Here is a 10,804-nt window from a genome sequence, read left to right as displayed (position 1 = left end):
ACAAATACGTTCATGTAAAGTATTATACGTTTAATACTTTATTAATATTCTCAAGTTATAATATATATATATATATATACATATATATACATATTTATTTATATATAACGGTTCGTGAATCGTCGGAATTTGGTAGAGGTTATAATGAATGTATGAACACAATTTAAAATTCTTGAGATTTAACTTAACAAACTTTGCTTATCGTGTCAGAATAATATAAAGATAAAGTTTAAATTTGGTTGGAAATTTCCGGGTTGTCACATATTTCTTCTTCATCTGATCTTCTCGTTCCCAGGTGAACTCGGGTCCTCTACGAGCATTCCATCGAACCTTAACAATTGGTATTTTGTTTTGCTTAAGTCTTTTAACCTCACGATCCATTATTTCGACGGGTTCTTCGATAAATTGAATTTTTTCGTTGATTTGGATTTCATCTAACGGAATAGTGAGATCTTCTTTAGCAAAACATTTCTTCAAATTCGAGACGTGGAAAGTGTTATGTACAGCCGCGAGTTGTTGAGGTAACTCAAGTCGGTAAGCTACTGGTCCGACACGATCAATAATCTTGAATGGTCCAATATACCTTGGATTTAATTTCCCTCGTTTACCAAATCGAACAACGCCTTTCCAAGGTGCAACTTTAAGCATGACCATCTCTCCAATTTCAAATTCTATATCTTTTCTTTTAATGTCAGCGTAGCTCTTTTGTCGACTTTGGGTGGTTTTCAACCGTTGTTGAATTTGGATGATCTTCTCGGTAGTTTCTTGTATTATCTCCGGACCCGTAATCTGTCTATCCCCCACTTCACTCCAACAAATCAGAGACCTGCACTTTCTACCATAAAGTGCTTCAAATGGCGCCATCTCAATGCTTGAATGGTAGCTATTGTTGTAGGAAAATTCTGCTAACGGTAGATGTCGATCCCAACTGTTTCCGAAATCAATAACACATGCTCGTAGCATGTCTTCAAGCGTTTGTATTGTCCTTTCACTCTGCCCATTAGTTTGTGGATGATAGGCAGTACTCATGTCTAGACGAGTTCCTAATACTTGCTGTAATGTCTGCCAGAATCTTGAAATAAATCTGCCATCCCTATCAGAGATAATAGAGATTGGTATTCCATGTCTGGAGACGACTTCCTTCAAATACAGTCGTGCTAACTTCTCCATCTTGTCATCTTCTCTTATTGGCAGGAAATGTGCTGATTTGGTGAGACGATCAACTATTACTCAAATAGTATCAAAACCACTTGCAGTCCTTGGCAATTTAGTGATGAAATCCATGGTAATGTTTTCCCATTTCCATTCCGGGATTTCGGGTTGTTGAAGTAGACCTGATGGTTTCTGATGCTCAGCTTTGACCTTAGAACACGTCAAACATTCTCCTACGTATTTAGTAATATCGGCTTTCATACCTGGCCACCAAAAATGTTTCTTAAGATCCTTGTACATCTTCCCCGTTCCAGGATGTATTGAGTATCTGGTTTTATGAGCTTCTCTAAGTACCATTTCTCTCATATCTCCAAATTTTGGTACCCAAATTCTTTCAGCCCTATACCGGATTCCGTCTTCCCGAATATTAAGATGCTTCTCCGATCCTTTGGGTATTTCATTCTTTAAATTTCCCTCTTTTAAAACTCCTTGTTGCGCCTCCTTTATTTGAGTAGTAAGGTTATTGTGAATCATTATATTCATAGATTTTACTCGAATGGGTTCTCTGTCCTTTCTACTCAAGGCGCCGGCTACCACATTTGCCTTCCCCGGGTGGTAACGAATCTCAAAGTCGTAATCATTCAACAATTCAATCCACCTACGCTGCCTCATATTCAGTTGTTTCTGATTAAATATGTGTTGAAGACTTTTATGGGCGGTATATATAATACTTTTGACCCCATATAAGTAGTGCCTCCAAGTCTTTAATGCAAAAACAACCGCGCCTAATTCCAAATCATGCGTCGTATAATTTTGCTCGTGAATCTTCAATTGTCTAGATGTATAAGCAATCACCTTCGTTCGTTGCATTAATACACAACCAAGACCTTGGTTTGATGCGTCACAATAAATCACAAAATCATCATTCCCTTCAGGCAATGACAATATAGGTGCCGTAGTTAGCTTTTTCTTCAATAACTGAAACGCTTTCTCTTGTTCATCCTTCCATTCAAATTTCTTCCCTTTATGCGTTAATGCAGTCAAGGGTTTTGCTATTCTGGAAAAGTCTTGGATGAACCTTCTGTAGTAACCAGCTAGTCCTAAAAACTGGCGTATGTGTTTCGGAGTTTTCGGGGTTTCCCACTTTTCAACAGTTTCTATCTTTGCTGGATCCACCTTAATACCTTTTTTGTTCACTATGTGACCGAGGAATTGAACTTCTTCCAACCAAAATGCACACTTTGAAAATTTAGCGTACAATTCTTCCTTCCTCAATACCTCTAACACCTTTCTCAAATGTTCACCGTGTTCTTGGTCATTCTTTGAGTAAATAAGTATGTCATCAATGAAAACAATGACAAACTTGTCAAGGTATGGTCCACACACTCGGTTCATAAGGTCCATGAACACAGCTGGTGCATTAGTTAAACCAAACAGCATGACCATAAACTCGTAATGACCGTAACGTGTTCTGAAAGCAGTCTTTGGAATATCATCTTCTTTCACCCGCATTTGATGATACCCGGAACGTAAGTCAATCTTTGAATAAATAGACAAGCCTTGTAGTTGATCAAATAAGTCGTCGATTCTCGGTAGTGGGTAGCGGTTCTTGATGGTAAGTTTGTTCAACTCTCGATTGTCGATACACAACCTGAATGTACCATCTTTCTTCTTGACAAACAAAACAGGAGCTCCCCAAGTTGATGTGCTTGGTCGAATGAAACCACGCTCTAAAAGTTCTTGTAATTGGCTTTGTAGTTCTTTCATCTCGCTGGGTGCGAGTCTGTAAGGAGCACGAGCTATTGGTGCAGCTCCTGATACAAGATCTATTTGAAATTCAACGGATCGATGTGGGGGTAATCCCGGTAATTCTTTCGGAAATACATCGGGAAATTCTTTTGCGACGGGAACATCATTGATGCTCTTTTCTTCAGTTTGTACTTTCTCGACGTGTGCTAGAACAGCATAGCAACCTTTTCTTATTAGTTTTTGTGCCTTCAAATTACTAATAAGATGTAGCTTTGTGTTGCCCTTTTCTCCGTATACCATTAAGGGTTTTCCTTTTTCTCGTATAATGCGAATTGCATTTTTGTAACAAACGATCTCTGCTTTCACTTCTTTCAACCAGTCCATACCGATTATCACATCAAAACTCCCTAACTCTACTGGTATCAAGTCAATCTTAAATGTTTCCCTAACTCTACTGGTATCAAGTCAATCTTAAATGTTTCGCTAACCAGTTTAATTTCTCGATTCCGACATATATTATCTGTTGAAATTAGAGTAAAAATTTACTATCCAACGGCGTCAATGGACAAATTAATTTAGCACAAAAATCTCTACTCATATAGCTTCTATCCGCACCCGAATCAAATAAAACGTAAGCAGATTTATTGTCAATAAGAAACGTACCCGTAACAAGCTCCGGGTCTTCCTGTGCCTCTACCGCATTAATATTAAAAACTCTTCCGCGGCCTTGTCCCTTCGTGTTCTCCTGGTTCGGGCAATTTCTAATAATGTGGCTCGGTTTTCCACATTTATAACAAACTACATTGGCATAACTTGCTCCGACACTACTTGCTCCGCCATTACTCGTTCCGACACCATTTATTCCTTTCGTTCTGTTAACCCCTGGTCCGTAGACCTCACACTTCGCCGCGCTATGACCATTTCTTTTACACTTGTTGCAAAATTTGGTGCAGAACCCCGAGTGATACTTTTCACACCTTTGGCATAGCTGCTTCTGATTGTTGTTGTTGTTGCGGTTGTTATTGTTATTGGGACGATTGTTGTAGTTACTGTTGTTGTTATTGTTGTTGTTGTTGTTGTTGTTGGGCCGTTTGTTGTAGTTGCGATTGATGTTGCGATTGTTGGGATAATTGTTGTGATTATTATTGTAATTGCTGTTGTTGTTGTATTGGTGATTCTTATCACCGTTTTCCTCCCACTTTCTTTTGACTTACTTCACATTAGCCTCTTCAGCCGTCTGTTCTTTAATTCTTTCCTCAATCTGGTTCACTAGTTTGTGAGCCATTCTACATGCCTGTTGTATGGAGGCGGGCTCGTGTGAACTTATATCTTCTTGGATTTTTTCCGGTAATCCTTTCACAAACGCGTCGATCTTCTCTTCCTCATCTTCGAACGCTCCCGGACACAATAGGCACAATTCTGTGAATCGTCTTTCGTACGTGGTAATATCAAATCCTTGGGTTCGTAACCCTCTAAGTTCTGTCTTGAGCTTATTGACCTCGGTTCGGGGACGGTACTTCTCATTCATCAAGTGCTTGAATGCTGACCACGGTAGTGCGTACGCATCATCTTGTCCCACTTGCTCTAGATAGGTATTCCACCATGTTAACGCAGAACCTGTGAACGTATGCGTAGCGTACTTCACTTTGTCCTCTTCAGTACACTTACTTATGGCAAACCCCGATTCGACCTTCTCGGTCCACCGTTTCAATCCGATCGGTCCTTCGGTTCCATCAAATTCCAAAGGTTTGCAGGCAGTGAATTCTTTGTAGGTGCATCCTACACGATTTCCTGTACTGCTAGATCCAAGGTTATTGTTGGTATGTAGCGCAGCCTGTACTGCGGCTATGTTTGAAGCTAGAAAAGTACGGAATTCCTCTTCATTCATATTCACGGTGTGTCGAGTAGTCGGTGCCATTTCCTTCAAAATATTCAAATGGAACAAGTTAATCATACAGAATATTAAGAGTAGTTAATAGTATTTCGTAGCATAATATGAACTCATTTATAAAAGCTTTTTCTTCATATTAGCGTTTTATAAGTTTAAATTCGGGTAGTACCTACCCGTTAAGTTCATACTTAGTAGCTAATATACAATTCAACTACTACAATTCTATATGAAAAACTGATTCTAATAATATTTCGCGTTCAAACTTTTACACAATATTTTACAAACTTACAATACCGCTTATTTTACATAAAGCATGAAATATAGCATACAATAACTTTGATACAAGATATTTGTGAAGATAATTCTAGCTAGTACACAAGTCGTTCAGCAAAGGCAATAAAGACACGTAATTCATACGTCCAGAAACAAGTCATGCATTCTGGTTTTACTAGGACTACTTCCCATCCTTGGTCTTGTGGAACATAACTGTTATGGCCGTTGATAAGACAGCGTGTTGTAACGTCGTCAAAGGGACGAGGGTTACGTAATGACCAACAGTCTCGTAATAACCTAAAAACCTCATTTCTTACCCCAATTACCGACTCCGTCACTTGTGGGAACGTTTTGTTTAATAGTTGTAGCCCGATGTTCTTTTTCTCACTTTGGTGAGAAGCGAACATTACTAACCCGTAAGCATAGCATGCTTCTTTATCTTGCATGTTAACCGCTTTTTCTAAATCTTGAAGTCCTATATTCGGATACATTGAGTCAAAATAATTTCTTAACCCGTTGCGTAAAATAGCATTTGGGTTCCCCGCAATATATGCGTCAAAGTAAACACATCGTAACTTATGGGTTTCCCAATGTGATCTCCCCCATCTTTCAAACGAAAGTCTCTTATAAACCAAGGCATTCTTGGAACGTTCTTCGAATGTCTTACAAACTGATTTCGCCGTAAATAGTTGTGCCGAAGAATTCTGACCAACTCTAGACAAGATTTCATCAATCATGTCTCCGGGTAGGTCTCTTAAAATATTGGGTTGTCTATCCATTTTGTGTTTTTATACTGTAAAATAGACGAAGAGTTAGATTCATAAAAAAAATACTTATTAATACAAGCAATTTTTTTTTAATACAAATATCATAAAGCATAAGCACACTATATTACATATATTACACCACACGAATACAACTATATTATTCTGACTCGCTCGTTTCTTCTTCTTCGGTTTTGGTTCGTTTTGCTAAGTTTCTAGGGATATATGATGTTCCCCTAACACGAGCTGTCGTTTTCCACATTGGTTTAGAAAAACCTGGTGGTTTAGAGGTTCCCGGGTCATTGTTACAACTTAAGGACTTCGGGGGTTGACGATACATATAAAGTTCATCGGGGTTGGAATTAGATTTCTCTATTTTTGTGCCCTTTCCCTTATTATTTTCTTTTGCCTTTTTAAATTCAGTTGGGGTAATTTCTATAACATCATTGGAATTCTCGTCGGAATCCGATTCATCGGAGAATTGGTAATCCTCCCAATACTTTGCTTCCTTGGCGGAAACACCATTGACCATAATTCACCTTGGTCGGTTGGTTGAGGATTTTCTTTTACTTAACCATTTTATTATTTCCCCCACCGGTTCTATTTCCTCCTCCGGTTCCTCCTCTTCCGGTTCTGATTCTTCTTCCGGTTCTGATTCTTCTTCCGGTTCTGATTCTTCTTCCGGTTCCTCTTCGGGAACTTGTGAATCAGTCCAATATATATTCGACTCTTCATTATTATTAGGTGAGTCAATGGGACTTGTTCTAGAGGTAGACATCTATCACATAATATTAAACACGTTAAGAGATTAATATATCACATAATATTCACATGTTAAAAATATATAGTTTTCAACAAAAATGTTAAGCAATCATTTTTAAAGAAAACACGGTCAAAGTCCAGACTCACTAATGCATCCTAACAAAGTCGATAAGACACACTAATGCAAATTTTCTGGTTCTCTAAGACCAACGCTCGGATACCAACTGAAATGTCCCGTTCTTATTGATTAAAAACGTTCCATATTAATTGATTTCGTTGCGAGGTTTTGACCTCTATATGAGACATTTTTTTAAAGACTGCATTCATTTTAAAACAAACCATAACCTTTATTTCATCAATAAAGGTTTAAAAAGCTTTACGTAGATTATCAAATAATGATAATCTATAATATCCTGTTTACACACGACCATTACATAATGGTTTACAATACAAATATGTTACAACGAAAAAAGTTTCTTGAATGCAGTTTTTACATAATATCATACAAGCATGGACTCTAAATCTCGTCCTTATTTAAGTATGCGACAGCGGAAGCTCTTAATAATCACCTGAGAATAAACATGCTTAAAATGTCAACAAAAATGTTGGTGAGTTATAGGTTTAACCTATATATTATCAAATCATAATAATAGACCACAAGATTTCATATTTCAATACATATCCCATACATAGAGATAAAAATCATTCATATGGTGAACACCTGGTAACCGACATTAACAAGAGCATATTTAAGAATATCCCCATCATTCCGGGACATCCTTCGGATATGATATAAATTTCGAAGTACTAAAGCATCCGGTACTTTGGATGGGGTTTGTTAGGCCCAATAGATCTATCTTTAGGATTCGCGTCAATTAGTAGATCGGTTTACTAATTCTTAGGTTATCAAGCAAAAGGGGCATATTCGGCTTCGATCATTCAACCATATAATGTAGTTTTAATTACTTGTGTCTATTTCGTAAAATATTTATAAAAATTGTGCACGTATTCTCAGCCCAAAAATATAAAGGGTAAAAAGGTAAATGAAACTCACTTTCACAGATTTTTACTTCGTCGGGAAGTAAGACTTGGGGACTGGTCGATTCACGAACCTATAACAAATATGTACATATATATCAAAGTATGTTCAAAATATATTTACAACACTTTTAATACATTTTGATGTTTTAAGTTTATTAAGTCAGTTGTCCTCGTTAGTAACCTACAACTAGTTGTCCACAGTTAGATGTACAGAAATAAATTGATAAATATTATCTTGAATCAATCCACGACCCAGTGTATACGTATCTCAGTATTGATCACAACTCAAACTATATGTATTTTGAAATCAACCTCAACCCTGTATAGCTAACTCCAACATTCACATATAGAGTGTCTATGGTTATTCCGAAATATATATAGATGTGTCGACATGATAGGTCGAAACATTGTATACGTGTCTATGGTATCTCAAGATTACATAATATACAATACAAGTTGATTAAGTTATGGTTGGAATAGATTTGTTACCAATTTTCACGTAGCTAAAATGAGAAAAATTATCCAATTTTGTTTTACCCATAACTTCTTCATTTTAAATCCGTTTTGAGTGAATCAAATTGCTATGGTTTCATATTGAACTCTATTTTATGAATCTAAACAGAAAAAGTATAGGTTTATAGTCGGAAAAATAAGTTACAAGTTGTTTTTGTAAAGGTAGTCATTTCAGTCGAAAGAACGACGTCTAGATGACCATTTTAGAAAACATACTTCCACTTTGAGTTTAACCATAATTTTTGGATATAGTTTCATGTTCATAATAAAAATCATTTTCCCATAATAACAACTTTTAAATCAAAGTTTATCATAGTTTTTAATTAACTAACCCAAAACAGCCCGCGGTGTTACTACGACGGCGTAAATCCGGTTTTACGGTGTTTTTCGTGTTTCTAGGTTTTAAATCATTAAGTTAGCATATAATATAGATATAGAACATGTGTTTAGTTGATTTTAAAAGTCAATTTAGAAGGATTAACTTTTATTTGCGAACAAGTTTAGAATTAACTAAACTATGTTCTAGTGATTACAAGTTTAAACCTTCGAATAAGATAGCTTTATATGTATGAATCGAATGATGTTATGAACATCATTACTACCTCAAGTTCCTTGGATAAACCTACTGGAAATGAGAAAAATAGATCTAGCTTCAAAGGATCCTTGGATGGCTTGAAAGTTCTTGAAGCAGAATCATGATACGAAAACAATTTCAAGTAAGATTTCCACTCGAAATAAGATTGTTATAGTTATAGAAATTGAATTAAAGTTTGAATATGATTATTACCTTGTATTAGAAAGATAACCTACTGTAAGTAACAAAGGTTTCTTGATCTTGGATGATTACTTGGAATGGATTTAGAAAACTTGGAAGTAAACTTGCAATCTTGGAAGTATTCTTGATTTTATGAAACTAGAACTTTTGGAATTTATGAAGAACACTTAGAACTTGAAGATAGAACTTGAGAGAGATCAATTAGATGAAGAAAATTGAAGAATGAAAGTGTTTGTAGGTGTTTTTGGTCGTTGGTGTATGGATTAGATATAAAGGATATGTAATTTTGTTTTCATGTAAATAAGTCATGAATGATTACTCATATTTTTGTAATTTTATGAGATATTTCATGCTAGTTGCCAAATGATGGTTCCCACATGTGTTAGGTGACTCACATGGGCTGCTAAGAGCTGATCATTGGAGTGTATATACCAATAGTACATACATCTAAAAGCTGTGTATTGTACGAGTACAAATACGGGTGCATACGAGTAGAATTGTTGATGAAACTGAACGAGGATGTAATTGTAAGCATTTTTGTTAAGTAGAAGTATTTTGATAAGTGTCTTGAAGTCTTTAAAAAGTGTATGAATACATATTAAAACACTACATGTATATACATTTTAACTGAGTCGTTAAGTCATCGTTAGTCGTTACATGTAAATGTTGTTTTGAAACCTTTAGGTTAACGATCTTGTTGAATATTATTAACCCATTGTTTATTATAACAAATGAGATGTTAAATTGTTATATTATCATGATATTAGGATATATAATATATCTTAGTATGATATACATACAGTTAAATGTCGTTACAACGATAATCGTTACATATATGTCTCGTTTCGAAATCATTAAGTTAGTAGTCTTATTTTTACATATGTATTTCATTGTTAATACACTTAATAATATATTTACTTATCATTTAACATAATTAACCAAGTGTATCAATATCTTAATATGATTCATATGTACCTAGTAAGACGTTGTGATAACGATAATCGTTATATATATCGTTTTCGAGTTTCTTAAATTAATAGTCTCATTTTTATGTATATAACTCATTGTTAAAATACCTAATGAGATATATACTTATAATAAAATCATGTTAACTATATATATAACCATATATATGTCATCGTATAGTTTTTACAAGTTTTAACGTTCGTGAATCACCGGTCAACTTGGGTGGTCAATTGTCTATATGAAACCTATTTCAATTAATCAAGTCTTAACAAGTTTGATTGCTTAACATGTTGGAAACACTTAATCATGTAAATAACAATTTCATTTAATATATATATATATATATATATATATATATATATATATATATATATATATATATATATATATATATATATATATATATATATATATATATATATATATATATATATAAACATGGAAAAGTTTGGGTCACTACAGGAAACATCTCAGGACATAGAGTAGAAAGTTCAAGAAAACGGTTGGTGTAGTTTTCAATATTAGTACCCTTCACCTTGAGTTCCCAGAACTCAACTTCAAGTTTCTGAACTTGACTTCGAGGACAGAATTTATTAATCATCATGCTTTTGAGTTTGTCCCATGGAATTGCATTAGCATTGTCAATTCCTACGGACTTGGCATGAGCAGACCACCAAGTTAAAGCATTACCACCCAATGAGCTAGTGGCATACTTTACTCGATCGTTATCACCACAGTTGCAAATACGGAAAATAGACTCCATCTTCTCGAACCAACGAACTTGTTCAACAGCTTCTTCATTTCCCTTGAATGCGGGAGGGTGACAGTTTGTGAAGTCCTTGTATGAACAAGGTTTCGGTTGAGGATTAGCATTATTAACTTGAGTGTTTCCTTGTGCGGCAGTGAGTAACTGTTGGA

The sequence above is a fragment of the Rutidosis leptorrhynchoides genome, chromosome 4 (assembly GCF_046630445.1).
Source record: "Rutidosis leptorrhynchoides isolate AG116_Rl617_1_P2 chromosome 4, CSIRO_AGI_Rlap_v1, whole genome shotgun sequence".
Taxonomy (NCBI): domain Eukaryota; kingdom Viridiplantae; phylum Streptophyta; class Magnoliopsida; order Asterales; family Asteraceae; genus Rutidosis; species Rutidosis leptorrhynchoides.
Note: the sequence above shows the minus strand (reverse complement) of the source record.